Genomic DNA, 25566 nt, shown 5'->3' with positions numbered 1-25566 from the left:
AAAGGACTGAATCTCAAGTGCCAAATTTAACTGGAAGGAATAAGCAGCTCTATCTTCAAGATGAAATATGGAATAATTTAAATACAAGATGGGAGGAGCTCTGTGATAGCCCATGTTTATCAGAGGTGATCAGGAACCCCAGGTACTCAGACGACATTTACAATATTTTCTTCACTTCTGATTACCCTCCCTTTATTTCATCTTCTTTATCATGAAAATAACCAAACAGGGCGCCTGGGTGGCTCAGTTGGTAAGCGACTGCCTTCAGCTCAGGTCATGATCCCGGATCATGTCCCACAGATCGAGTCCCACATCAGGCTCCCTGCTCAGCGGGGAGTCTGCTTCTCCCTCTGACCCTCTCTCCTCTCCTGCTCTCTCTTAAATAAAAATCTTAAAAAAAAAAAAAAAGAAAAGAACCAAACATCCACAAAAATAGAGGCTATAACACACTTCCATGCTTGTACTCAGCTTCAATCCCCATCAATACTTGGCTATGTACTTTTAATTCTCTTAGATAATTTCACCCAGAAATAAAAAGACTTTTTTAAAAAACCGCAATGCGTTATTACATCTAAAAAATTACCAAAAATTCCCTATGATTGTCTAATACACAATACGTATGCAATTTTCCCTGACTGACCAAGAAGTCTTTTTATAGTTAAATCAGCATCCTAACGAGGTCCTCCATTATGTTACATCTCTTCACTGACCTATAATGTTATTCAAGAACTTTGGTTTTGTTTTGGTTTGTCCTCTCCTTCCCCCTCTATTCTATGTAAAGATCTTCTAAATGGAAAGCTGGAAGACAGGAATGTCAGGTTGGTGTGATGGCTTTATGACATTTTTGGTAGCAGCTGTCATCTTCTCTAAAGGAGACCCAGCACCCTCCATCTGAACAGAGGGATATTTGTGCCTATGTTCACCTGTTTAAAGCTTCTGCTTTGAAGAATAAAGTTTACAAGGAATCTTCAGCTGTATGGATAAAATCAGTGAGATAACTTCAAACTGATACTGATATCAGACATTCGTTCCTGAGAACCTTTTTCAACCATACACTTAAAATCAGCATTATAGATGTTCTAAATGATTACCTTGGGAAATTAGCGTGTGAGCCTGACACGGAAGAAATGGTTTAATGAATGTATTTCATACTGATTATTTAAAAACAAGTAATCATCTTAAAAAAAAATAAAAATAAAAAATAAAAACAAGTAATCATTACATGATGGATCTTTCACCACACACACCCACACATGCATACACATACCATCAGAAACTGCTAAAAAATTATTCAGAACATTTTTTTTTTTTTTTTTTTTTTTTATTCATGAGAGAGCGAGAGAGAAAGGCAGAGGGAGAAGCAGGCTCCCAAGGAGCAGGGAGCCCGATGCGGGACTCGATCCCAGGACCCTGAGATCATGACCTGAGCCGAAGGCAGACGCTTAACCATCTGAGCCACCCAGGCGCCCCAGAACACTTGTTAAATAAAGACAGTAAGGCAGCCTTTATTCAAGAGGGGCTACTGCAATGGGGCTTTGTAGGGGAAAGAGGTTGGACTCAAGGAAGTTGGACTCTAATAAGGACAAGTGGGGATGTACGGTCAAGGCACAGGGTGGGGGGTCAGTGGATGGAAAATCGCCAAGAAGTAAGGGTGAGGGGGATTCTTGCTAGACCAACTCCACAGAATTCTGCAGGCAGCCCAGGGGATCAGATACCAGGGTGGAGGATTTCCCCTAAACTGATTTTAGCAGCATTCTTGCTCAAACAGGATTCTCCAAGGTCAGAGAGAAGCCCAGGGGCAGACCTAGAGTGCTCACAAGAGCCAGAAGAAAGTTTGGCCAGAGCACAGTCTTTGTCGATGCACACGTGCTTGCGACTACTTCCCACCAAAATGAAATGTTAATTTCAGGTTACGAATACCCCCACCCGTCCAACAGTGAAGTGTTTACTGTTCTTAAAGGTTGAGCGCACTGGGTAAGCAGAACCCTTCTTTTCAAGCGCTGCTTCCCCCGCCTCACAGAAAATTAAACCAGGGTTGCCCCTTCCCAGAGAGGTTCGCCGGGTAAAGCTCTTGCATTAATAAGCCTGTGACCCGTGGGACCACTCCTTCCAAGTTCCGCGGAGCATAAAGAAACTTCCAAAGTGGTCAGACAGGCTGGGTGACTTCAGGACAATGAGCCTTTCTGCTCTAAAATCGGAGCCCAGCTGCGACGAACGCAGGTTTCCGGGCACTTAGCCGACCCGAGCTGCGGACTCCGTGCAGGCGGACCGCATCCCTGGGCCGCGGGTGCAGTCGTTCCCGCCCGCTCCTCGCCGCGCACGCGCACGCACCGCCCCCCGCCGCCGCGCACGCGCACGCGCACGCGCGGTCCAGGTGTGGCCTTCACGTTCCCGCCGCCGGTGCCCGCTTCCGTCCGAGAGACGGTGCAGCAACTGGCCGCGAGCGCAGCAAGCCCCCCGCCCGCCGCTGCGATTCCGAAGCATAGCGCAGAATGCCTTCTAAGGATTTTGCAAAGCCCACCGAGGAGGTGAAGCGGTGTTAAGTCGACCTTTTCTTTGCAGGGGGCGGCGGGGTCCGGAAAGAGAAAGGACGCGTCCGGCTTAGACTGCGCCCCCCCCGCCCCCGGGCACACACCCCCCGCCTCGCCCGCCCCGGGTGCTCACCCCCACCCCAGAAGTCCAGTGGAAGAAAAGTGGAGAAACTCCGCTTTCCAGGGCCCAGCGACTAGTGTCTGAAAGGGAGGCCTGGGGATGAGCGCAGCAAGGCGGCCGCAAGGCCTCCGGGGCTGACTCGGGTGGGTGCTTCGGGGATTTCTGCTCCTCGCTGCCCAGGCCAAGCGCTGCCCCCCAGGCCTCCTTCATCCTTCCCGTCTGTTTGGTTTGGCAGATGTGCGGGAACCCGCGTGACCCCGGGCGCCCAGCCCAGCGCGGCCGGAGCCTCGACAGACAAATCCTTCTTTGTGAGAAGGGCCCGCCTCCCCGGTGAAACCACCTGTACTCCGGATATATAGGTCTGGTCCTAGAGAATAGTTAATCGGGAAATGGCCACTCGATATTGTCGAGGAAGAAAGCAGGTTACGAAACAGCACGTGTGATACGATCTTGCTTGAGAGGACGAAACCAACACTAGGCACACATCCCCTGAGGTTTCGAAATGACCAGAAGTTTACACCCCAGACTATATTTTTGGATTACTGGATTATAGGTGATTTTCATTTTCTTTATTTTATTAATCTGTTTCAAGTGTTTTCAACAGTAAATGGCTTTTTCTTCTAACGAGAATAAATGATAAATGTTATTTTTAAAAGGAAAGTATCACAGCCACCAGTGGGAAGAGAGTCAGTGGACGGATCCTGGGCATGACCTTGCTCCTTAGTGACTCATGACAGTCACCCTGGAGGTAAGGTGTGTGAAGGCTGTGTAATATTCTAGGATGAGGATATGATTAAGCAGTTTATATCCCCACCCAGAACTCTCTCTTCCTATTTGAGAAGTTCTGCTCACAGGAGTAGTAGGTGGATCTTTGGCAATATGATTTGAGAGAAGGTAAAAGGCTCTACGTGTCTCAGTGTAACCCCGAAATTCCCTTTGGGTGAAAGAATTGTTAGGTGTCTGAGACAAGGAACCTTCTACTCAACTCTGAGGCACAGATATGTCTGCTTGTGAACCGTGACTGCAGACACCCACCTGAGAAGCATCCTGCCCAGAGGCACAGGCCTGGCTATAGGAGCTCCGAGGGGGCAGAGCACGAAGGGAGGGAGACCAGCAAGGTAAAGACACAAAGATACATTTTTGAGGGGTCATTCTTCTCCCCCTCAAAGGCCAGACCTGGAATGTTCACACAGACATTCCAGTGGCCAGAGGAAGTAAGGAAATGCCATCTCCCTAGGTGCCCAGGAAGTGGAAATGGTAGAGCATCATCTCTGCCACAGGAACCCTTCAGCTGTATCACTACCTCCTCCACAAGGGTCCTTCCATAGCCCTCCAGAATCCTCTAGCATTTCCTGTGCATACTGCCCATCATCTTGTGACTTTTTATTTTATTTATTTATTTTTTAAAGATTTTTTTTTTATTTATTTGACAGAGAGAGACACAGTGAGAGAGGGGAACACAAGCAGGGGGAGTGGGAGAGGGAGAAGCAGGCTCCCAGCCGAGCAGGGAGCCCGATGTGGGGCTCGATCCCAGGACCCCGGAATCATGACCTGAGCCGAAGGCAGACACCCAATGACTGAGCCACCCAGGCGCCCCACCTTGTGACTTTTTAGAGGATGCATTCTGTCCCCTGACTGGACAGGAGCTCCTTATTTTTCACCTCTTTGCTCTCCAGTGCCTGGTAGAGGGCTCCAGAGGGAGTAGGACACCACCGTAAATGGCCAGGAGGTGACTGAGGTGCTCAGAAGTGTGTCACCTCTGCTGTCCTAGTGCATTACTGAGAACAGTCATGTGGATGGTGAACTGGACAGAGAAGAGAGTGAACTGGACAGAGAAGAGAGAGAATCCAAAACTGAGGTCAGCTGCCTTATTGATTTAGTCAGGAGGGAGAAAGTTCTCCCAGCCAGAGCACCCAGGAGGTCCAGCTGGCTGCCTTCAGAAACTTACGTCCTGGGAAGCAATGGGTCAGCAAACACCTAGCGTTACTTGTTGAAGTTGAACAAGGATTTATTTACTGATCAGACAGCATTTTTTTTTAATGTATATTTCCTGCTAAGAATGGAATTGAAAGGCAGCTAATCCTGGCAGAAATTGCTGATTCCATGTCTGAAGACAAGAACTGTAAAGATGAGTTCAGAACGCTTTGTCATACCAGCAAGCAGGGACTAAATAACCCAATATTGCTAGCGTCATGCCAGAGTGACCTTGGAGCCAAGCTGGAGAGGCTCCCAGTGGATCTATAAATTCACAGTAGCACTCAAAAGAAACAAACTTCCTAGGCCATGTTGGAAGGTGTTAAAGAACCGTCTTATTTTGAGAACTGACAAAGAAAAAAAGTTGTGTATTTTGCTGTTCCTAAATGAACTGTCCTTTAGAGTAACCAAATAGCTGATGGAATAATTTTTCTTTATGGGAGTATTCCAGCTAATAATAACTCTTGGTAATGATTACCGACAGCTTGTGATATCACAAAAAGAGACAAGGTGACACTGTATGCCTCCTGATGGAAATACACGGTCCCATGAAATCATGTTGCCCCAAATTTGAACGTGATTCTGATCGTGCTTCTAGATGTAACTAGCAATTTTCAGAAAATACAGTGAAGTATTAAGTGGCACTGTAAGGACCTAAGCAGCAAAATCCAAGCTATAGGGGACAAAAACTCTTCTGACAAATAAATTTTAAAGAACAAAGCGAGTGGTAGGAGAAGAGGGAACCTATACATTGAAAGGTACTTGAGATATGTATTATTTAATTCCAGGGGATCTAGTTGGTTCTTTTTTGAAGTCTCCTTGCAGCCCCTGGACTATAACCTCCGTAAAGGCAGGGCATTTTGCCATTTTGTACACTGCTTTATTCCTCTTCCCTAGAACTGGAATAATATTTGTTCACGGACAAATACATGACTTCATCTCCCTGCTGTAGCTAATGAGATAAGGAATAAATGGCTGACTTAGTTAAGACTCTTTGGGAGCAAATGAGAGCTGACGGTTCTTCTGTTCCCTCCAATGTTTGATGATCTCAAAGTCTGCTGATTCTTCCCCTGAAAATCTATCTTTAGGACAGTTACCGACTGCTTTAGTTTGGGTTCCAAAGAGGCAGACCCTGAGAACCCTGAGAAAAGTATTCAAGTGCAAGGAGTTTGTTTATTTTGGAAAGGATCCCAAGAAACATCTATGGGTAAGTTGGGAACTGAGAGAGGAACAGAATGGCAGCCAATACAGGGTGTATTATAAAGCACATCTCTTTGTGGACATCTGGAGCTTAATGCCAGTGGGGAGTTCTGGGAGTCAGTGTAGGGTTATCCCACCTTAGGGGCGAGGGAGCTTTGGTCTTTGTACACCACTTGCATCAGTCATTGAATGAGGACTGCTGGGCTTGGGGTGAGGGGTTTATTCAGTTCAGAGCCACAGGTGGGGCACCTTCATCAGGTACTACCCTGATAAACTTATTGACTCTGACAGTATATATCTGATAAGACAAGTACTTAATACAGTGCTAGGCTCACATAGATAGTAGCCTGGGGTAGTAGATAAATCAGATTCTGGAGTCAACCCAACTTGGGTTCAGCAATAATTTCTTCTATTTACCTGCTTTGTGACCCTGAAAAAAATCACTCAGCGTCTCTGCGCTTCTGTTCCCTTGTGTATAAAAAGGGTCTGAGGCATAAGATTGATATGGAGAATAAATAAGATCGTACCAGGCAAACAGCACTGGAAAAGAAATTTACATCTTTTCCCTTCTCTTGGATTTAAGCCAAAACAATAAATTATGAAATTTCAGGCATCAGCGAACCAGGAGAAATCTGCTTGGAGAGGCCGAGGAAAAGGGAAGACAACTTTCTGGTATTCCTGAGTTACAATATGGAGGAAACACTGCCACACTGCTTCCTAGTTTGGAGCTTGAGTGTCCACGAGAGTGCAATACCACTGACAGAAATGGAGATGATGGGAGACAGAGGTGGTTTCAGTGTGAGGATGACTAACGAAGCCATTCAGGCAAATACTTGGACCTTTAGTCCCTGAGAGCTCAGAGATCTGAATGCCATCCTAGACTTTGACAACCTACTAGCTCAACTTAAGCATATTTAGCAAATGTATATACACTTTGATATAGATCACTTGATTTGAGTTAGAAAACACTGTCTAGAGTTTTCACTGGGGCAAGGGACATAGAAACACAACTTGGTGAGAGACAGAAGGATTGGGGCAAAGGGAGAGAAGGTCAGTCGGCCTGTGGTGCCTACAGTGTCTGAGAAGACTTTTCATTCTCATGTGTGGAAAAAAACCATTGCGATCACTAATGCACATGACCGTATGTCCCAGTCTCTCTCAAATTTATATGGAGCTGGAAATGAAAAGGGCACAGTTGGAATCGTTTGGGTTTTGGTGTTTCCTCCTAAATGCGTCAAGACTTTGTTGTGAAGCTTCCAGGGATCATACCTGCTTGTGGTTTGTGGTTCCAGTTGTCATTCAGATGGGCCAATTTTTTAATGAATGACTAGAATGGTAGTAGGCAAATGAGAAATGGGCAGGGGTGGGGTGAGGGAGGAGTTCTCAAGTATAGATGTAAAAATGAGAAAGAATGAGGAGGAGGAGGGGAGGGAGAAAGGACAAGAAATAAGAAAGAACAGGAAGAAGAACTCCAAAGACTGGGATATAAAAATTTCCAAAGAGTAATTCTGTAGTTTACCCATATATATGCGATAAACGTTTGCCAGTCCCTTCTAATGGGTCAGGGATGGTTCTAGGAGCTGGAGACACATCAGTGAATCAAACATGCCTTTCTGGCACTTACTTTCTGGTGGTCCTGCTGGAGGGCCCATTTAGGAAGTTGTGGCAAGACTGAAGTCCAGTTTAGTTAAGACTTTGTAGCTCTTTGGGTCCCTTGGCATCATCCCTTCGGTCAGATCTAAATCGAGATCTGCCTTTTACAATCTAAAAGCCAAGACACAGCAGAGTGTCTGCTGTGAGAATTCTCCCTGGCCAGATAGGATTGGAAATTGCAAGAGAACCGACTCAGTGAGAATGTTGCCAAGCAACAGATCAGAGTCACCAAATCCTCGGACACCTTCTGGGTAAGAGAAAAGCAGCATGGTCGTAATTACAGTGGTGGTTCATCTGCCTCTTCCTTGAGTAGCCGTGGGGCAGGAGCAGATGTTTATCTTCAGCGGGGCAGAATCTCTCCACATGGAATCCCCATGGGGTGCTTCCAGTTGACATTGGCATCCTGGTTACTAGGCCTTCCTTTGCAGAGCAGAGTATGCCCCAGAAGTTTTGTAACAATCATCTAGAAATCACCAGATGAGTAGATGAGTAGCTAGCAAAGAGCAGAGAGCTGACACACTACCTTCTTGCCCCCAAACATTTCCAAGTGGGCAGCAAGATATATACTAAAATGCGCTGATAGTTCCAAGACAACCAACAATCCCACACAGAAAGCTGCATTCGTAGATGGCAATAGGACACCAAGAGACCCAAGGGGAGGAGTCGTGCAGTAAGCAGGAGATCGATGGTAAGGTGTGAAAAATGGGTTCTCACCTGGCTCTGCCGCTGACTAGCTGTGTGATCTCGGACAGGTCACTTCAGTTCTGCCCAGAATCTGATTCCTTCTCACCATCCTGCGGCTACTACTCTCCAGCCACCGGGATCATCGCAACATCTGCTGCGTATCTTCACACCCCAATGGTCTAGAATCGACACAGCAGCCAGAACAAGCCTGGAAAAGCTCTCAGATCTTGTCACTCTTTTGCTCCCTCTCCCCAGTGGTTCCTCTTTCCTTCAGAGGAAAAGCCAAGTCCATGCAATGACCTGGAAGGTTCTACAAGATCAGACCGCCTACTACTGATCTCCTCTCCTCCTACTCGAGCCCCTCTTCACCCTGCTCCCCATGTTGTCTTGACAGTCCTTAAACCTGCCGTGTACTGCTAGTGCAGAATATTGGAATTAGCTCTTCTCTTCTCTGTGCCTGGAGCCCTGTCTCTCCAGCTAGCTCAAATCCAACCTCCTCTTCTACCCCAACTCTGCTTACATGCTGCTTTCTCAGTGAGCTCCATTCTGACTTCCTATTTGAAACTGCAGCCCCTTAGTCACTTAACCTGCTTTATTTCTTTTTCTAGAGCATTTATTACCTTCTAAAATACTCATAATATACTTCTTGATTATCTTTATAGTTGATTATCTGCATTCCTCTAAGACCCATGAGGATAGGCATCTTGCTATATTTTTTCACCGATGTACCTGAACCTGGCTTAAAAGAACACCTGACACATAGTTAGTGTTCAACAAATATCTGTTAAATGAACAACTCAGTACAATGAAAATCTCCATTCACAGGCAGATGGGACTCGAGGCTGAGATGACTGGACTATCCAGCAGGTTTCTTGCTTTGTTGTCTTCCCAAGGGGTGGGAAGGGATACTTGGGTAGAAACACTACCCTGTCGACTTCCAGGGAAGTAAAGAGTGGTTCTTTCTTGGGCTTCTTCTACCAGCTTGCTCCACCAAGTTCCTACCTATCCCCATGGGATTTGTGCTTGACTCAGAGATGAAGGACCAGACTGCTGTCTATCACAGAGTGTCTAAACTAGAAGGGATCCCCTCCCTCTTACACACAGTTCGGAGGCATTCATTTCTGCCATGCCCCTTGTATTGAAAGGAATCCAGTGCAGGGTTGTGCAGAAGACAGGATCCACTACTAAGTGGCCAGATGGTTTTCTTATCATTGGTTGAATGAAGTACCCTTACACATTAAGCTGTGTTGAGGTCCGGGACCCCTGCCAAATCATGTTACAAATAGAAAAAGGCAAGTCAAGTCCTGACTGTCTCCTGGTAGGAGGTTAAGTTCCTTCTAGGTAGCACACTCTACAGAATTGTGACCAATGTTACCCCAGCATATTCATCCTGGGCAGAGTAGAATGAGGGGTAATAAAATAATCTCTTTCAAGGAGGCCCTCCCCCCTGCCCCCCAGGGACAACAGGTAGCAAAATGCAAAAATAGAAGAGAAATTAATTGTGATTATTTTACTGTTTATAGAAATCACTAAGAGTTTAGCTGCCCTTTTTACACTAAAAATATTTTACCAAAAAATCAAAATAACACTGCAGTGTCTCTGTGCCCATTGTGCAACTTCAGTGACTCGTTCAAAGCCAACCGTATTTCATTTACCACTCACCAAATAGCAAATACGCTATTTCAAAATAAGGCCATATTTCCAGAGTCTGGGTGGACAAGAATTTTGGGGAAGACGCTATTCAACCGAGTATAGACCTCAACCGTCCACATCTCTTGACAACTTGCTGGAGATAGTCAAGTTTCTATTTTTCTTGAACCCCTTTGGACAAAATATTTTAAAACTCCCTTTGCTTACTTTTCAACATTTTAAGTCAAATGTACAGATTCCAATTGTGCTTTTTTTGGTAGACTTCGGCTATCAAATGTGCATCACAGGGGTCTGTGATGAGGTTTGAAGTCTCCTGTGCTCTCTGGTACTTGGGTTGGCACTAGAGAGTTTGTCTTTTTTTCTTTCCTTCTATAGTTATTACCTGCCACTTCTTGCTGATGTTAGCATTTGTGTTTGGGTAAATAGATCCTCTGTCATTTCTAATTTCTGTCAGTTAGAAAGCCACAACTCTAAGTTTGCTGTAACTGTCCAATTTAGCCTTAAATAGTCTTAATAACAGGCCGAGGAGCTTCCCTTGACTAGAATAAAGTGTATTGAATGCAGATGTCACATGCAGCACACACAGAAATAAGCCAGAATTCTAGAGGTTTACTCACTTGGAACTTGTCGAGAAAGCTTGACCTCAATGAGATAATATTATAGCTCATTTAGACAGGAATATAAACAATTCTAGGCGTTGATATTGATTTCCTCTTCCTTGTAATTAGAGGTCAGCTGATAACATTTTGGCCTCACAGCCAAGGGCAAGGGACCCTGTCCCAGCCATCCAGAGCACCTGTCCTCTTTGCAATGTCCCTGTGTATGGCTCTTCTTTTCTGTGTTGAGTCCCTCCTTTTTTTCACCCCCCCCCCAGGCTTGCATCACTAATCATGGATCAGTGCACTTGTTCAAAGCAAAGTTTTGAAGCATGCAAGTTTCATTAATTGATTTCTTTAGAAGACTTTGCTTCCCTCCAATATACTCTACAAAATGTGGGTTAATAGAACAGCTGCAGAGTGCTCTGTCAGTCCGTCTGTTTGTCTCTCTCTCTCTCTACCCCAGGCATTGTTTTCTGATGCCCGTAATTTCCACCCCATCATGAGGCCCTCTTCTGCTTTCCTGGCTCCCACTGATGCATTTGCTATATAGTTGGATTGTCGATGCGTGGGGTGTGACTGTACTTACTCAGTCTGATAACGTGTAGAAGCTCAAGTGATAATGGAACATACAGTTCTTGTATCACTGAGCCTTGGATTCCTAAGCGCATTAACCTCTGGCCCCTTTTCTGCCAGGATTCGACAAAGAAGTCAAAAGTTTAACTCCAGGGTAGGAGAAAATTGACTGTGTAAATGCAGATTTTTCTAGGCATTAAAATGAAAGCTCAAATACTGACCCTATGGTCTCCTGCAATCGTTTCTTCTGAGAAAAGGGTCAGTAGACTGTTTTCAGTGAGCGTATTTTTAGATGGTTTGCCATTAAATCCAGTTTTGTAGGTATACAGCTGGCTCTGGGTAAAACATGGCCAACTTTGACTTTGCTCCCCCTGCAGCTCCTGTCTGAGTCCTCCTCCTGTCTGATAGTCCCTTCTCTGCCCCAGGTCCCCCACTGCATCTCCCTCCCTTAGGCAGCACCCTATGCTCCAGAACATCCCATTTCTAAAAGCATAGTCCTGTCCTGGGGTCTGTTTCCTCAGGGTTCAGCTAGATACTGACTAACGCAACACGGAATCCTGGAATTTCAAGCTAAAAGAACTCTAGAGGTAAATTAGATGGATTAATTTTAGTAAAGAGCTGGAAAAAGGGTATATGCATATGCATACATATATGTGTGTGTGTGTGGGTGGGTGGGTGGGTGTGGGTGTAGGTAGGTGTATGTGTATACATGTGTATATATATATACCCACACAGATACAAAAGAAGTATACTGTCTTACTGGGGTGCTGTGGGGGGAGTCCTCCCACTTACTCCACAACCAAGGTTTATTCCCCCAAATGACCTGCCCAGTAAATGACACACAGCTGAAATGATCTTCTCGCTTTTGTTCACTGAGCCATGTAAGACATAGTGTTACACCAAGTAGGAGACATTGGTGAGCCATTATCTTCCTGGGGAATTGCTGCTCTGAGAGTTCACTCTTTATTTACGAGGACACAAGTTTCTTTAAAAATCTTGAAATTCAGTAATTTTTTTTTTTAATTAGAATTTTTATTTTGCTATAATGAGCGAATCATGTTCAGTTGCAAGAAATGCATTTGGTACTTTCCGTTTAGGGAACAATTTCATAATGCCTTACATACTGTAGGCATGTTCAGTATGTAATGCTTGATGGAGAGATGGATAAAATAACTATAATTCATGCTTCACAGAGGTCTCTTGAGGGAGATATGTTCAGAAGTTACTGGGCCCAAGGCTAGAAAATGAATCTCTTAGATCATTTGGTGGCTCTGTGTTTTGTTTTCTTATACATCTCTCATTTGTAACGTAGTTTTATTTAGTTTTTACACACGCAGTATGCACTTAGTCGCATCATGTTTTGCTGTTGTTAATTGGCAAACATGATGAAATCTAACTTGTGAAATGCTAGTCTTTTCTCCACTGAGCTGGTCAGGGGTGAGAAGTAAGCTGAGGAGAACAGCGGCTGGGGAGAGCCGAGAACTGGATGGCATCTTTCTGAAGGCTCCGGGCTTCTCTGGTTATGTGCCTCCGAGGAGCAGCATGGCTCACAGGTCACTTTCCCACAGCACAAAAGGAACATCATTTCCTTTAGACCAAACTCACCTACAGTGGCTTCTACTTATCATTCTTCCATCTCCCTCTAGAATCCTGACAGACAAGAATGCTGCCTCAGGCCTGCCTGCCGTGCTGCAAAGTATGACAGCCTGCTCTCAGGGAACCATACATATTTGGAATTTGAAGTGGATTGGGGACTTAAAAAAAAAACAACAAAATAACAAAACGCCTTAAGAAACGAAAGTTTGAGAACAAGTTAGCCAAACCCTGGATTCCTTGAAATGCATTTGATAAGCATTGCATTAAAGCTGACCTTTTTGCAAGAGTTTCTGGAGAATGATGTTTAGTGGGTTTTTTTTTTCTTTTAATGTGATAAAAATTCACTCTGCCAGCTGAGCATGCGCTACGGGGCGAGAGCAGGTTGCTTTCTCTGCGGGGGAGAGAAGTGTTCGAGTGAGGCCCTTTGGGCTACTTCTGGATGCTGGCTACAGCTTTGATGAAGGTTTAAGCTGAAAGATACATCAAGTTTGAAATACATATTTTACAAGGGGAAGGCGTGGGACGGTGTCCTGGATTCCATCAGGCATGCACAGAGCCTCCTGTCACGCAAGGCAGAGAAGGGGGTTGAGCTTGCTGCTCAAATCCCTGAGGAGACGAGGTCCTCTTACTCACCCTCAGGAACAGTCATATAACTTCTCCGGAGACCTGTCTAAACGAAGAAAATACAGTTCTCTAATTCTGAGGAAGGCCAAGAGTAACGTTGCACAGAGAAAGAACAAAACAGAGTAATCATCTGGTTAAGTTGTTTGGTGAAATTTTAATGCTTCCTCCTCTGTAGTCCTAGTAGGAATATCTTGGAGATAGTGGTTTACCGCGCATAGACCAGAGTTCTCGAGGCCATGAACGCAATGGACTATCAGGGTCAAAGGCAGGGCCTGCATCTTAAATCACCATGTACTTGCTGGTAGGCTATCATAGGCAGTGGCAGGAATCAGGGCTGGGGGGTTTGGGACTGGAATCTGGGAGGTGCGGGGAGAGCAGTGTCGGCAGATACGAAATCGGGCCCTTCAGACTTGCACAGTAGGACTGTTTTCAGATCATATCCCTCCTCCTACCCCAAGACCACTCACTTTCCCTGGCAGGGCTAGCCCGACCTTCAGCTTGTGGGTTAACCCCCTTGTGTTATTTATCCTTCTTCTCAAATCTCACAAAGGGAGAATCTGGTGACAACCATCATCAAGGGGAGAGCTAAACAGAAAGAAGGACAGAAGGCCTCATCAAAGGCCCAGAGGTGTGGAAGGCAGACACCCAGCTCTGACCTCCCCCCACCTTGTATTTGTGTGATGACCAGCTCAGGCCCTTTTGACCACCAATAGAGCACTAGCTCCTTCTCCATCCTATACCTCAGACCCCTGGCAACTTCTCCACCAACTGCCCCAATCCTGTTACTTTGAGCCTAGTTCTTTCTGACCCCAGGTCTCCAAATCCAGAATGGCAAATTCTGAGAGTTCAAAGGAGACGTGAGAATTTGATAGAGTATCTCCAGGGATCAGTTTGGATAGGAGTCTGGTAGTAAAGAATAGTTTTTCACCTTATCCTAGGCAAAATGGTTCTATTCCATATTGCCTTAGAATTAATGTTGCCAGATTAAGAAATAAAAATACAGATGCATTGATAATATGCCACAACGTGGATGGACCTTGAAATCAGGCTAAGTGAAAGAAGCTAGGCACAGAAGACCACATATTGTGAGAGTCCATATAGGTCAAATGTTGCAAATGGGCAAATCTATAAAGATAGAAAGTAAATTCGTGGTTGCCTAGGGCTGCCGAATAAGGGGGGCCCTGGGATGGGGAGTGACTGATAATGGCTACAGGGTTTCTTTCTGGGATGATACCATGTTTTAAAATCAGATGGTGATAATGGCTGTACAACTCTGTGAATAAACTAAAATCCATTGCCTTATATACTTAAAGTGGTGGATTTTTATGATACATGAATATCTTAATAAAGCTTAATAAGGTTTTTAGTAATATAGGACGGTAATTTAGATTTGAATTTCAGATTAACTATGAAAATAAATTTAGGGTAAGTATATGCTATGCAATATTTGGGACATATTTCTACTGAAAACATTTTCATTATTTATTTGAAATTCACATTTAACTGGATGTCCTGTATTTTATCTGGCAACCCTACTTAGGATTCGATTAAATGTCTCAGAAAGCACCAATCAACAGCAAGAGTAAGAAGAACTAGTTCATGAGATGTCATTTACAAGAGATTTATGGGGACCCCCTACATTCTTTTGGGCATCAAAATTCTTAACAATTAATCAAGACCAAGAACTTCTTAATATAATGATAATCATTTTTTAAAAATCGAATTGTAGCTGCCATGGCAGAGAAATCCACGAAGAAAAGAAATAGCACTGAAATTCTTTATTAAAAATGTCCAAAAATTATAGAAAATGTCTAGGAGTGAGAAGAACTGGATATTTTATAAGAACCTACTAATCTTGGGGCACCTGGGTGGCTCAGTCGGCTAAGCGTCTGCCTTCGGCTCAGGTCATAATCCCAGGGTCCTGGGATCGAGCCCCGCATCGGGCTCCTTGCTCAGCGGGGAGCCTGCTCCTCCTTCGCCCTCTGTCCTTTCCCCGACTCTTGCTCTCTCTTTATCTCTCTCTCTCTCTTAAATAAATAAAATCTTAAAAAAAAAGAACTTACTAATCTTTACATTTCATGAATCTTACCATTGAATTAGACACATTTTAGGGGAAGTTCAGGAGTGTGGATCTAAAAATTTTTGACTCGTTCACTTCGATGAAAAATTATTTTAACCTATTTACTATATATAGTGAGATTTGCTATAAAGTAAATATTGTCATGCTTATGGAAGAACATGAAGGCAGCACCCGTGAGGAAAGGTGATACATATGTATGTGTCATACACACACACTCACCCTCGCTCAACATATATACATTCTTTGGATGTTTCATATTTGTTTTAAGGGGATGTCTCAGGTTGCAAATTCTAGTAAGCAGAATTGTTTAAGTTCGCACTTGCATAATGGTCATCTTTAAAAAATGATTATACCGGGCGCCTGGGTGGCTCAGTTGGTTAGGCGACTTCCTTCGGCTCAGGTCATGATCCTGGAGTCCCGGGATCGAGTCCCGCATCGGGCTCCCTGCTCGGCGGGGAGTCTGCTTCCCCCTCTGCCCTCTTCCCTCTCGTGCTCTGTGTCTCTCATTCTCTCTCTCAAATAAATAAATAAAATCTTAAAAAATAAATAAATAAAAAATAAAAAAAAATAAAAAATGATTATACCCCTGCTTTGATACTGGAAAATTTAGCATAAAATTGTTACAGTGATATAAATCAAAAGAGCAATTATTAGCTAGTTGTGCCTGCAAAACTCTGTTCAGGCTCTTAGGCAGTGGTAACAGTAGACAATATTATTTTTCTTATCTTACAACTGGGAAAACATAAAACTGCAATACGTTTCTCTTAATTTAATAATTTCATAAATTGAAATTCAAATGTGTTGGGGTTACATGGTACAGCATTTAACCAAATCTTAGATTTTTGATGACGTATTTTGAATGAATGATAGGTGTTGAGCTAACCATTACACTGCAATAGCTCAACTTTCCTGCTGGTATTGGTGCAGTAAAGAATAAAGTTTTCTAAACAAAAATTTAAATTATAGATTAAGATATATTAAAATTAAATTAAATTGGTAGGTTCCACATAAGTTCAGAGAAAGAGACCAGTCTTGCCCCTTGAATAATTTCAAGAAGCATAAGTGATAATCAACATACGTGGATATTATACGTGATCTCAACAGTGGGCAATGATTTTCAGAACACTTTTCCTCTTCCTACTTACACCCAGAGTTTTAAAAAATCATTCATTTAGGTCACACATTGGGATTTAGATTACTAAGAGGCCACTGCATAATTGTTTTCTTGTTAAAATTTTCCTTTTAAGGGCTAAGGTCTTTATATAAGAAAGAGGTTTTTTTGTTTTTTGTTTTTTTTTTAAAAAGAGTGTTTTTTTGTTTTGTTTTTTCCAAAATAAGAAGCAGAATTTAAGAATACAAAGAGTATTTGGGGATTGAATCTGCTTAAAAGAAGAAGAATCCAGGCAGCTAACTTTATTCCTTAGATTCAGGAGGGTTCTTTCTGCTGAAACTCTTCAGGACTGGAGTATTTCTGGGGGCAGGAGCAGAGTGAGTGCAGAAATAGGTTAAGTATTTTGCCCTAGGTCCTATAGCTCATAAGTACCAGATCCAAGTTCTGGACCAGGGCAGTTGGCAACAAAGCTCACAGCAGTAACTACAACTCTGTTTTATTTATTCTGCGTAAAGCCTTCCCCAGACACTCAAACTGCACACGTCTTTTAGGTCATATCACAGATTTTATTTTATTTATTTATTTATTTATTTATATTTTAATTTTTATTCTTTTTAAAGATTTTATTTATTTATTTGACAGAGAGAGGCACAGCGAGAGAGGGAACACTAGCAGGGGGAGTGGGAGAGGGAGAAGCAGGCTTCCCGCCGAGCAGGGAACTTGATGCGGGGCTCGATCCCAGGACCCTGGGATCATGACCTGAGCCCAAGGCAGACGCTCATCGACTGAGCCACCCGGCGCCCCCATATTACAGATTTTAGCAGTTTATTGCATTCATACTGTTTTGTCCTGTAACTCATTGATAATGATCTGCAGCTGGACATCAAATTGCTATGTGCCATGAATTTTATTTTTGCACGCTGGCTCAGCTGCTCATAGCGTGCGTTCAGCCGGCACCTATAACTTCTTCTTGGCCTTGACATAACACCTCTGCTGGTAAGAGCAAGGTGTGTGAACCTGTGGCCTGAGCCACACCAAATCGGAAAGAAATCTTTTCTCAATCGCTTTTGTCAATTCTTTGAAATGTGCCAAAGAAAAGAGAAAACGGTCGGGCTCCTTCAGGGATTCCCCCATGTGCTGCTCTTATGATAATCACATAATCCGGACAAGTCGGGGCAAGAAAACAGTCAGGGAAGAATGAGGGGGTCACTGCTGAAGCTGGTCAGGTGCTGCTCTGGGCTTCCATCTTCTCTGAACAAGGATCATTCCACAGGATTATTAAACGAATTCCTGTAGCTCACTCAGCCGACGGAAGGTCTCAGAGACTTGAAACTTCAGGACCAGGCCCTGCATTTTTGTATGTCCCAGAATGAAAAGGACCTTTGTTGACTTTCATTTGATTTATTTAACAGTCGGCCTACAGAGAACGGAAGGCCGCATGTGACATTGAGGGGAAAGAGGCCCCCACCCACCTCCCATCATTTGGGCATCGGCTGTTATTGGCTGTTATCCGTGAAAACATTGGAAGGGAATTTGTTTGTGGTTGGGTTTCCTTTTTAACATCATTACAGTTATATCTGCAGTATTTCCTCAAATATGTAAGGGGAAGGGAGCGGTGACTTCCTAAAGGAAAGTATTTATATTTTTGGGCTGAAATATGCTTTTACAAAGCTTCTCCCAAAAAACACATAAAAAAAAAGAGCTTTGAACAACCAGAAAAACACGGCTTCAGCTGCAGCCAAGGCAGCGTGGCTTATGAAATACAGTCTAATGTAATGAGAAAGAGATGAGCAGTTTTGTTTTATTTTAAAGGGTGACCAAAAAAGAAAATACTTCTGGACTGTGGAGTTTCTGCCTCGACTCCACCTTCTTCTGAGTTCTCTTGCTTGAGGCTCACAGGTCAGCAGAGTTGGGAGAGCCATTCCCTGTGGGCTGATAAGATCCAGCTCCAGGGTGTGAGTTGGGGGGCGGGCAGGAGAGGAGGCGTGGGAGAGACCCTCTCTCATGAGGACACAGGCCACCCTGTTTTGTCATAAACGTCATTGTGTTGTAGCTCAAGAGAGTTGTGCAGGGCACCCAGGGCAGTGTTTCGTACGCTGTTGACCCTGGAGGGGGCCCCGGCATCCCCATGCTTTAATGAGCAGCCCAGGGGAGCTAGTCCTGTACCCAGCTGGTGCAATGGCCTTATTTTTCAAATGAGCAGTCGGTGCTCTAGAGGGCTAAGGGAACTCAGCACAGCATCCAATTTAAAGCCAATTTAAAGCAGAACCCACTTGAGACATGTGGCTTTAAGAACGTTACTGTGCCGTGCAGGCGTGGGTGTAGACGGGCTATAGGCGTGGGTGTAGACCGGCGGACATATCCTCGACGGTATGCGTTAAGGGGCTCTGAGAAGACAGCCTCCCTGGCCCTCCAATCCTCTCTCATGCACTCATCCTGAAATCCTTTAAAGAACACACAAAACCTTTATGTCACAGTTAGAGATAACACGGGAATGCTCTTTAAAAAAATAAGAACTTAGCATAAGTATGCACGAAGCGAAGGAGAGGTGATAATGGGTAACTATCCATTTCTGAGCAGATTTTGATATGGGAGGAAGGGGTGGGTACGAAATTGCTTGGGAGCAGGAGGGGTGCCCTGAACTGAGGGAAAGTCACAGGTCACAGACGGAAGGCAGCTGGAAGGTAGGAATTTTGTTTGCTAAATTTTTGTTATGAAAGTTTCAAACATTCAGAAAAATTAAAAGAATAGCATAGTGATCGTCCAGAAACCTACAATTTGTATTAAAAAATGTAAACATGGGCACCTGGGTGTCTCAGATGGTTAAGCATCTGCCTTCGGCTCAGGTCATGATCCCAGGGTCCTGGGATCGAGCCCCACATCGGGCTCCCTGCTCGGCGGGAAGCCTGCTTCTCCTTCTGCCTCTCTCCCTCTCTCTCTCTCTGTCTGTCTCTCATGAATAAAATTAAATAAATAAATAAAATTTAAAAAATGTAAACATACCCCCACATTTGTATCACCTATCCATGCATATACGTGTGTGTGTGTGTGTGTGTGTGTGGACATGTGCTTGGGGATGAGCATGTGTCTAAGAATACGGAGTGCAAGACACAGGAAAATGCCAACATGCACTGCAGGGACATTCAGCATTTAGTCTGGGGCACAGAGTCAGAGGAAGGAACTAGACCTAAGGTTCCTGGGATCTCAGCCTCTGCTCTTTCCTCTACAAAACATCCTATTATTAATCATGATGATTCATACCCACCCTTTTGATCTCATTTTAGAGCCTTCAAGTTGCTTTCTCATAATGCATATTCTGCTCAGTGCCCCTGAACCTAATGCTAAGGAAGGAGGAAAATAGGAGGGGAAGGGGGACGACACAGGGTGTGGAACGTCCTGAAAGCCTGGTCTCTCCAAGGAGTGACAGCTCAAAAGATGAGGCGCTGTTTTTCTCGTATTGGTTCTCTTGAAATTTTGAAGAGGAAAAGTAGGAAAAACTAACTGAGGGCTGTCAACCCGTAAGAAAGAGGTCTGGCTTTGTAGGAAACAGATGAGGCGGTGACTGTGGGATTTGGGGGACACGCACCTGCTTACTTCGGGTGTCAGCATCTGTCTCTGCTGTAAGCTTCTCTCCTGAGGCTTCCTCCTTCTGGGATGCCCTCCTGCCCATCTCTTCAACTGGGTTGGGTGAGGGGCCCCAGCCCGCCCTCCCACCCGGTGCTTACTCCCATGGTTGCATTTTCACCCTGGGCTGTCATTTCCTGTTTATTTATTTGTTTCCCGCGCTGAGCCACAGGTCACAATGACTGAAATCGTCCTCCTTGCCCTTGGCAAGCTCCATCCCTGGCACTCGCGACCATACAGTAACATTCATTGAACGATGGGCCGGAGACCATCAGCTTGCAAAGATCTGAACTTTAACTCCGTGGAGTAAGGTTTAACTGCACGTGGAACAAAGTGGAGCGGGGTTTGTTTTTACTTCATTTTACGATTTGTTTTTCAAGAGGGAGAGCGTTTGGCAAGCATCGGAGGAAGAGAGGAAACAGACTTCAATGCAGTTAGGATAGAGGCTTAAGCAGCTTGGAACGTAGCCCAAGGGAATATTTGAGGAGCTAATGACCCATTCCTAGGGACAGAAAATATGGATTTTTTTTTTCCAGACAAAGAGTTTATCGAGCCCGTGCTGGAGTCAGCAGGGATGGAGGCTGCAAGCCGGCAGGTGGAGGAAAACCCTGGGGCCAAGAGAAGAATGTGGGCATGGTGGGCAGCTGGCCCTGGCGAGCAGCCCCTGCGTGGCTGGGTTTTAACAAAGGGCAAAGGTGATCAGCTCAACGTGAGCTCAGACTCTGTGGACAGCCTGAGCAGGTCTTTTCTAGTCTCCAAAGGAAGAGGTTTAAGTTTCCAGAAAAACTTTAAAATGTATATTTCCATTTAAAACATACATAATAGGGACGCCTGGCTGTGGAGTTGGGGAAGATGACGAAAGTTCTGGAGCTAAATGGCGGTGTTGGCTGCCCGACACTGTGAATGAACTTACTGCCATCAAACTGTGTGCCTTCAGGTGATGAAAATGGTAAATTTATGTTGTTTGTATTTTACCACAATTTTTAAAACATATTTTACAGAGTTAAAATAATACATTTTTTTTAAAGATTTTATTTATTTATTTGAGACAGAGAGAGTGAGAGACGGAGAGCATGATGGGGGGAGGGTCAGAGGGAGAAGCAGACTCCCTGCCGAGCAGGGAGCCCGATGCGGGACTCGATCCCGGGACTCCAGGATCATGACCTGAGCCAAAGGCAGTCGCTTAACCAACTGAGCCACCCAGGCGCCCCAAAATAATACATTTTATATTATGTATATTTTATTTTATTTTTTAAAAAGATTTTATTTATTTATTTGAGAGAGAGAGAGCACGACGGGGGCTCAGGGGCAGAGGCAGAGGGAGAAGCAGACTCTCTGCGGAGCAAGGAGCCCGATACGGGACTTGATCCCAGGACCCTGAGATCAGGGCCTGCGCTGAAATCACGAGTTGGACGCTTAACCGAATGAGCCGCCCAGGCACCCCTAAATCTACTCATTTTCAAATCAGGTTGTTGTTATTGTTTAATTGTGGGGGTTCTTTATATTCTCTACGTTAAGTTTACAGAAGTTTTAACCAGTGTCCTCTTAGAATTGGCCAAGGGTTGATCTTGATCAGATGTACTCATTTCTGCTTTTTGCGTGAGGACAAGTCTAGGCTCATCAGAGGGAGAGATTAGGCCCCCCATGCACACTCCAGTTACACCAGCTCCCCACAGATTTCCAAATATGCCTGCATTTTCATTTCTCCAAGACTCTGGAGGGCAGTCCTCTACCCGGACATCCCTTCCCCAACACATCCACCCTGCAATATTCAACTTGCTTTTCAAGGTCCATTTCACATGCAAGTCTTCTTTTAGTTTCTGCAGTAGTTGGCCTTCAAACTTTTTGGTCGATACCCCCTAAAAAGATTTTGGAAGATCACTTAACCCTTGTAGATGATCAGTTTGGTGATACTCCCCATTTTTTAAATCATAAGTTGAAATACATTTAAATGAGATTTAATTTCCAGAGTCTTATAAAACTAATAGTTTAAAATACAATTATTGTATGTCTCTTTTCAATGGATCCCGGGGTGGTGCAGTATTTCCTCCAGAGGCTTTTTCTGTGCTGACAAGGTCCTGGGGCATCCCGCATGTGTGCAGACCTCCTGCTCCTCTCAGCATTGCCATTTGACCTCCACAAGTTTTTTTCTTGGTAAGAGTAGAATGGAAGTGATAGAAGGCAGTAAGAGTGGCAATGTTGGTGGGTTCCAGGAGGACGAGCCCAGCATCCGCTTCTCCGATCATGGTTTGGGCAGCCGCAAAACCACGCACAGGTTTGCGTGTCTGAGAGCGGACAAAGTGTGTGTTCCCCGCCCTCCTCGGGCCCCGGGAGGCCACCGGATCCTGGAGAAGAGGTGGCTGTGGGATGGATTAGACACCCTGCCCCTCCTCACGTCCCAGAAACAGCAGGACCCCAGGATTCAGGGAGAGGACCCTTAAAACTTGAAAGAGCAAGTGGCTTGAAAGGCATCTATCTCTGTGATCACATCCGTAGACCAAATACCAAGGACCGGGCACATAATGGGTGTCCAAGTGGACTGAGGACAGTGAGGGCCTGGCTGACTCTTCTCCCCTTCTGGACACCTTGGCATGACATACAACCCCTGCTACCACCACCCAAAACCTAGATACAACCCCAGGTAAAGGGTTGGATGAGATTTAGTTTCTACCACTCTGATGAAATGTAACGGTGTATTGGTGGCTTGAAAGATAAAATGGTATGAGTTAAAGAAAAGTAGGGCGCCCGGGTGGCTCAGTTGGTTGGGCGACTGCCTTCGGCTCAGGTCATGATCCTGGAGTCCTGGGATCGAGTCCCGCATCGGGCTCCCTGCTCGGCAGGGAGTCTGCTTCTCCCTCTGACCCTCCCCCCTCTCATGCTCACTCTCTCTCTCATTCTCACTCTCTCAAATAAATAAATAAATCTTAAAAAAAAAAAAAGAAAAGTAGAGCTATAATTCTTACACATTTGGGGGTGCAAGAAAAATACACTGAGACATAGAGGAGCCACAAACATATAGAACATATTATTCTTTTATGTTTTTTTTTTTTAAAGATTTTATTTATTTGAGAGAGAGAGAATGAGAGACAGAGAGCATGAGAGGGAGGAGGGTCAGAGGGAGAAGCAGACTCCCTGCCGAGCAGGGAGCCTGATGTGGGACTCGATCCCGGGACTCCAGGATCATGACCTGAGCCGAAGGCAGTCGCTTAACCAACTGAGCCACCCAGGCGCCCCAGAACATATTATTCTTGCTCCTCTAAATATACGGTCTGAAAACGGGGATTGTATTTGCTTTACATTTAGCGTTGGCATACTTGTGTTTCTGGAACGTGTGTGTGTGTGTGTGTGTGTGTGTGTGTGTGTGGTCATGGCAACTGTGGTCTATGAGGAAGAACCATCGTGATTCCAAACAACTCAACCAATATTTCCACCATTCGATTTGATTGATTTATGCCTTTTTTGGTCTCATTTTGGAAGCACAAAATCTCTCATGAGTGTTGGGAAGTAAGCATTTTCACCAAGGACAAAAGAACTTAGAAAGCAAAAGCAAATTAAAACTGGAAATTGGAGAAGGTAGAAAAGTCCTAACGAGAATGAAGGAAATTGCGAGAAGAGTTTCTCCCTGTAGGGGAACCAGAAAGAAGCAATAGGTCAGCTCAAGTTCATTGGACCATCACATAGCAGCCCAGAGGCGCCTCCAACTAAGCACAGGATGGGAGTCTAAGGTTCTCAGATTTAAATCCATTTCATCAATGGGCCTTCAAATCCAGTTAAATGGGGCCAGAGTTATAATAGCTTCAATTAAGTTGTTAGCTGAAATCTGAGGCTGGGAAGTTGACTTATTCCTGTACTTTTGATCAAAGTAACAAATAGTTGGCTAGACAAAGCAAAAGCAATAATAAAGCAATTTTATGTCTTTAGAATTGGTGAGCAGATGAGCTTGCTGTTTACAACACACGAACCTTGGTGTGAAATAAGGTCTTGGATTAATAAGGTGCCTTGTGTTGGAAAGGTGCCTGGGCGTTGTAAGCACTGTAAGAAAGCACATCTCGGGCTTGATGTTAGCATGTCAATGGGGAAGAGATGCTGATTTAGAGTTTCCTCCACTGGGGCAGGCAGGCGAGGTACTTAAAAGATATAAATGGTGCTTCTGCAAATGTTTGAATGGAAAGCATGTTACAAAAAAGAGGTACCCTTCTGTGCATGCGCCTGCTTGTATTTAATTACCAAAGTAACACCTACTCATTTTTAAATATATAAAATATTACAGAGCAGGATAAAATAAAATGTTAAATGGTTTATCAGTTCCTCCTAATTCTACTCACCAATGGTAACTCTTATTAACTGCTTGGATTATGGCGGGAAACAGACAACACTCTCAAAAGCGGGGATTGAAGAAAGTTTTATGAAGGGAATATTAACAAAGGAGTGGGTAGGGTTATGGGAATCTAACAAGGGGTAGTGAAGCATCCTTGGGCTAGCTGCAGCAGGGACTCTTTGCTACTCTCCTAGGCCTGAGGAGCAAGCTAAGGAAGTGGTTGCCAGCCCTGCAAGACCCGCCATTATAGAACAGGGCCCTGGAGAGGAACTATTAGTCTTGGGTAGAGGACCACCTATGGCCAACCCGGGTGTCTGACCAGGGACAGCTGGGAAATAAATACCCCATTGTCTCTCTCCCCCTGGCCCCCCACGTCTTGCCAATTTCTGTTCGTTGGCCAGATCTAACTGGAAGTAAGAGGGCGAGAGAGCCCCGTTGGTGCAATCCATGGCAGCTCATGTCTCCTGGTGGAGAGCAGGAGAGAGGAAGATGGAGAAGGAGTCTGAAAGGGAAATGGAAAAAATCCAGCAGGTAGCTTGCCCACAGCCTCAGTGACTCCCAGTCCCTAAAAGTCCACAGCCCGTGAATGGAGATTTCCCTGGGTTTCCCCTTGGGACGGAGGCAACCTCTGTGGAGGATGATCTCTTAGAGAGGAGGGCTGTTGGGGTGGGTAAGAGCCTGGGGACCTGAGCCTCCCAAATGGTGATGTTTTAATATTTAGAGTCTGACTCATCAAATCCAGGTGGTAATCATTTAGATCCTTGGGCCACCGAGCAAAGATTTATGAAAGAGTACTTAGCTCTTAATTAATGCATAACAAAGCATAGAAGCATTTTCCCTTTCTGGGAATACAACGCCAGGGCTGGTCTGACCACAGCATCATTGCTTTTGTTTAGTGGCAATATGTTCTCTGGCTTGCACTCTGGTGTGATAGTAGATGGTAGGCAATTCTGTATAGATGCCGAATTATATCAAAATTATGACTAAGTAAGTTTATTTTTATTTTCAATATATTGTTCTTTAATTTACCCATGGAATTGATTAGGAGAGACTTAAAGGGGTTAAGGATATATAAAATGGACCATAAGTTGAGTTGTAGGAGTTAGGAGCTGTGACTAGAGGAATGTGTCCATGAGCTTCACCGAACAACATGCGTTGAAGTCTGTGCTAGGAGAGGAACAGTGATGGGAGCCTTCTGGAGGAAATTGGGAAGCAAACTGTAATTTGT

General features: G+C 44.6%; 1 long non-coding RNA gene across 3 annotated transcripts; it reads left to right on the top strand.

Moving 5' to 3' along the window:
• The first annotated feature begins 2358 nt into the window (after positions 1 to 2358).
• Positions 2359 to 15635, top strand: LOC135363707 (uncharacterized). Of its 3 annotated transcripts, XR_010409733.1 has the most exons (6): positions 2359 to 2528; positions 2888 to 3205; positions 3309 to 3400; positions 8232 to 11572; positions 12397 to 12538; positions 12632 to 15635. It is a non-coding gene; the product is annotated as an uncharacterized LOC135363707 (long non-coding RNA). The 3 variants fall into 3 exon arrangements; XR_010409734.1 differs by lacking the exon at positions 12397 to 12538; XR_010409732.1 differs by having other exon boundaries at positions 12397 to 15635.
• Positions 15636 to 25566: the final 9931 nt, after the last annotated feature.

The sequence above is a fragment of the Mirounga angustirostris genome, unplaced genomic scaffold (assembly GCF_029215605.1).
Source record: "Mirounga angustirostris isolate CCGP_5_RB_7025 unplaced genomic scaffold, mMirAng1.0.hap1 SCAF_2, whole genome shotgun sequence".
Taxonomy (NCBI): Eukaryota; Metazoa; Chordata; class Mammalia; order Carnivora; family Phocidae; genus Mirounga; species Mirounga angustirostris.
This window is presented reverse-complemented; position numbering and strand designations above follow the sequence as displayed.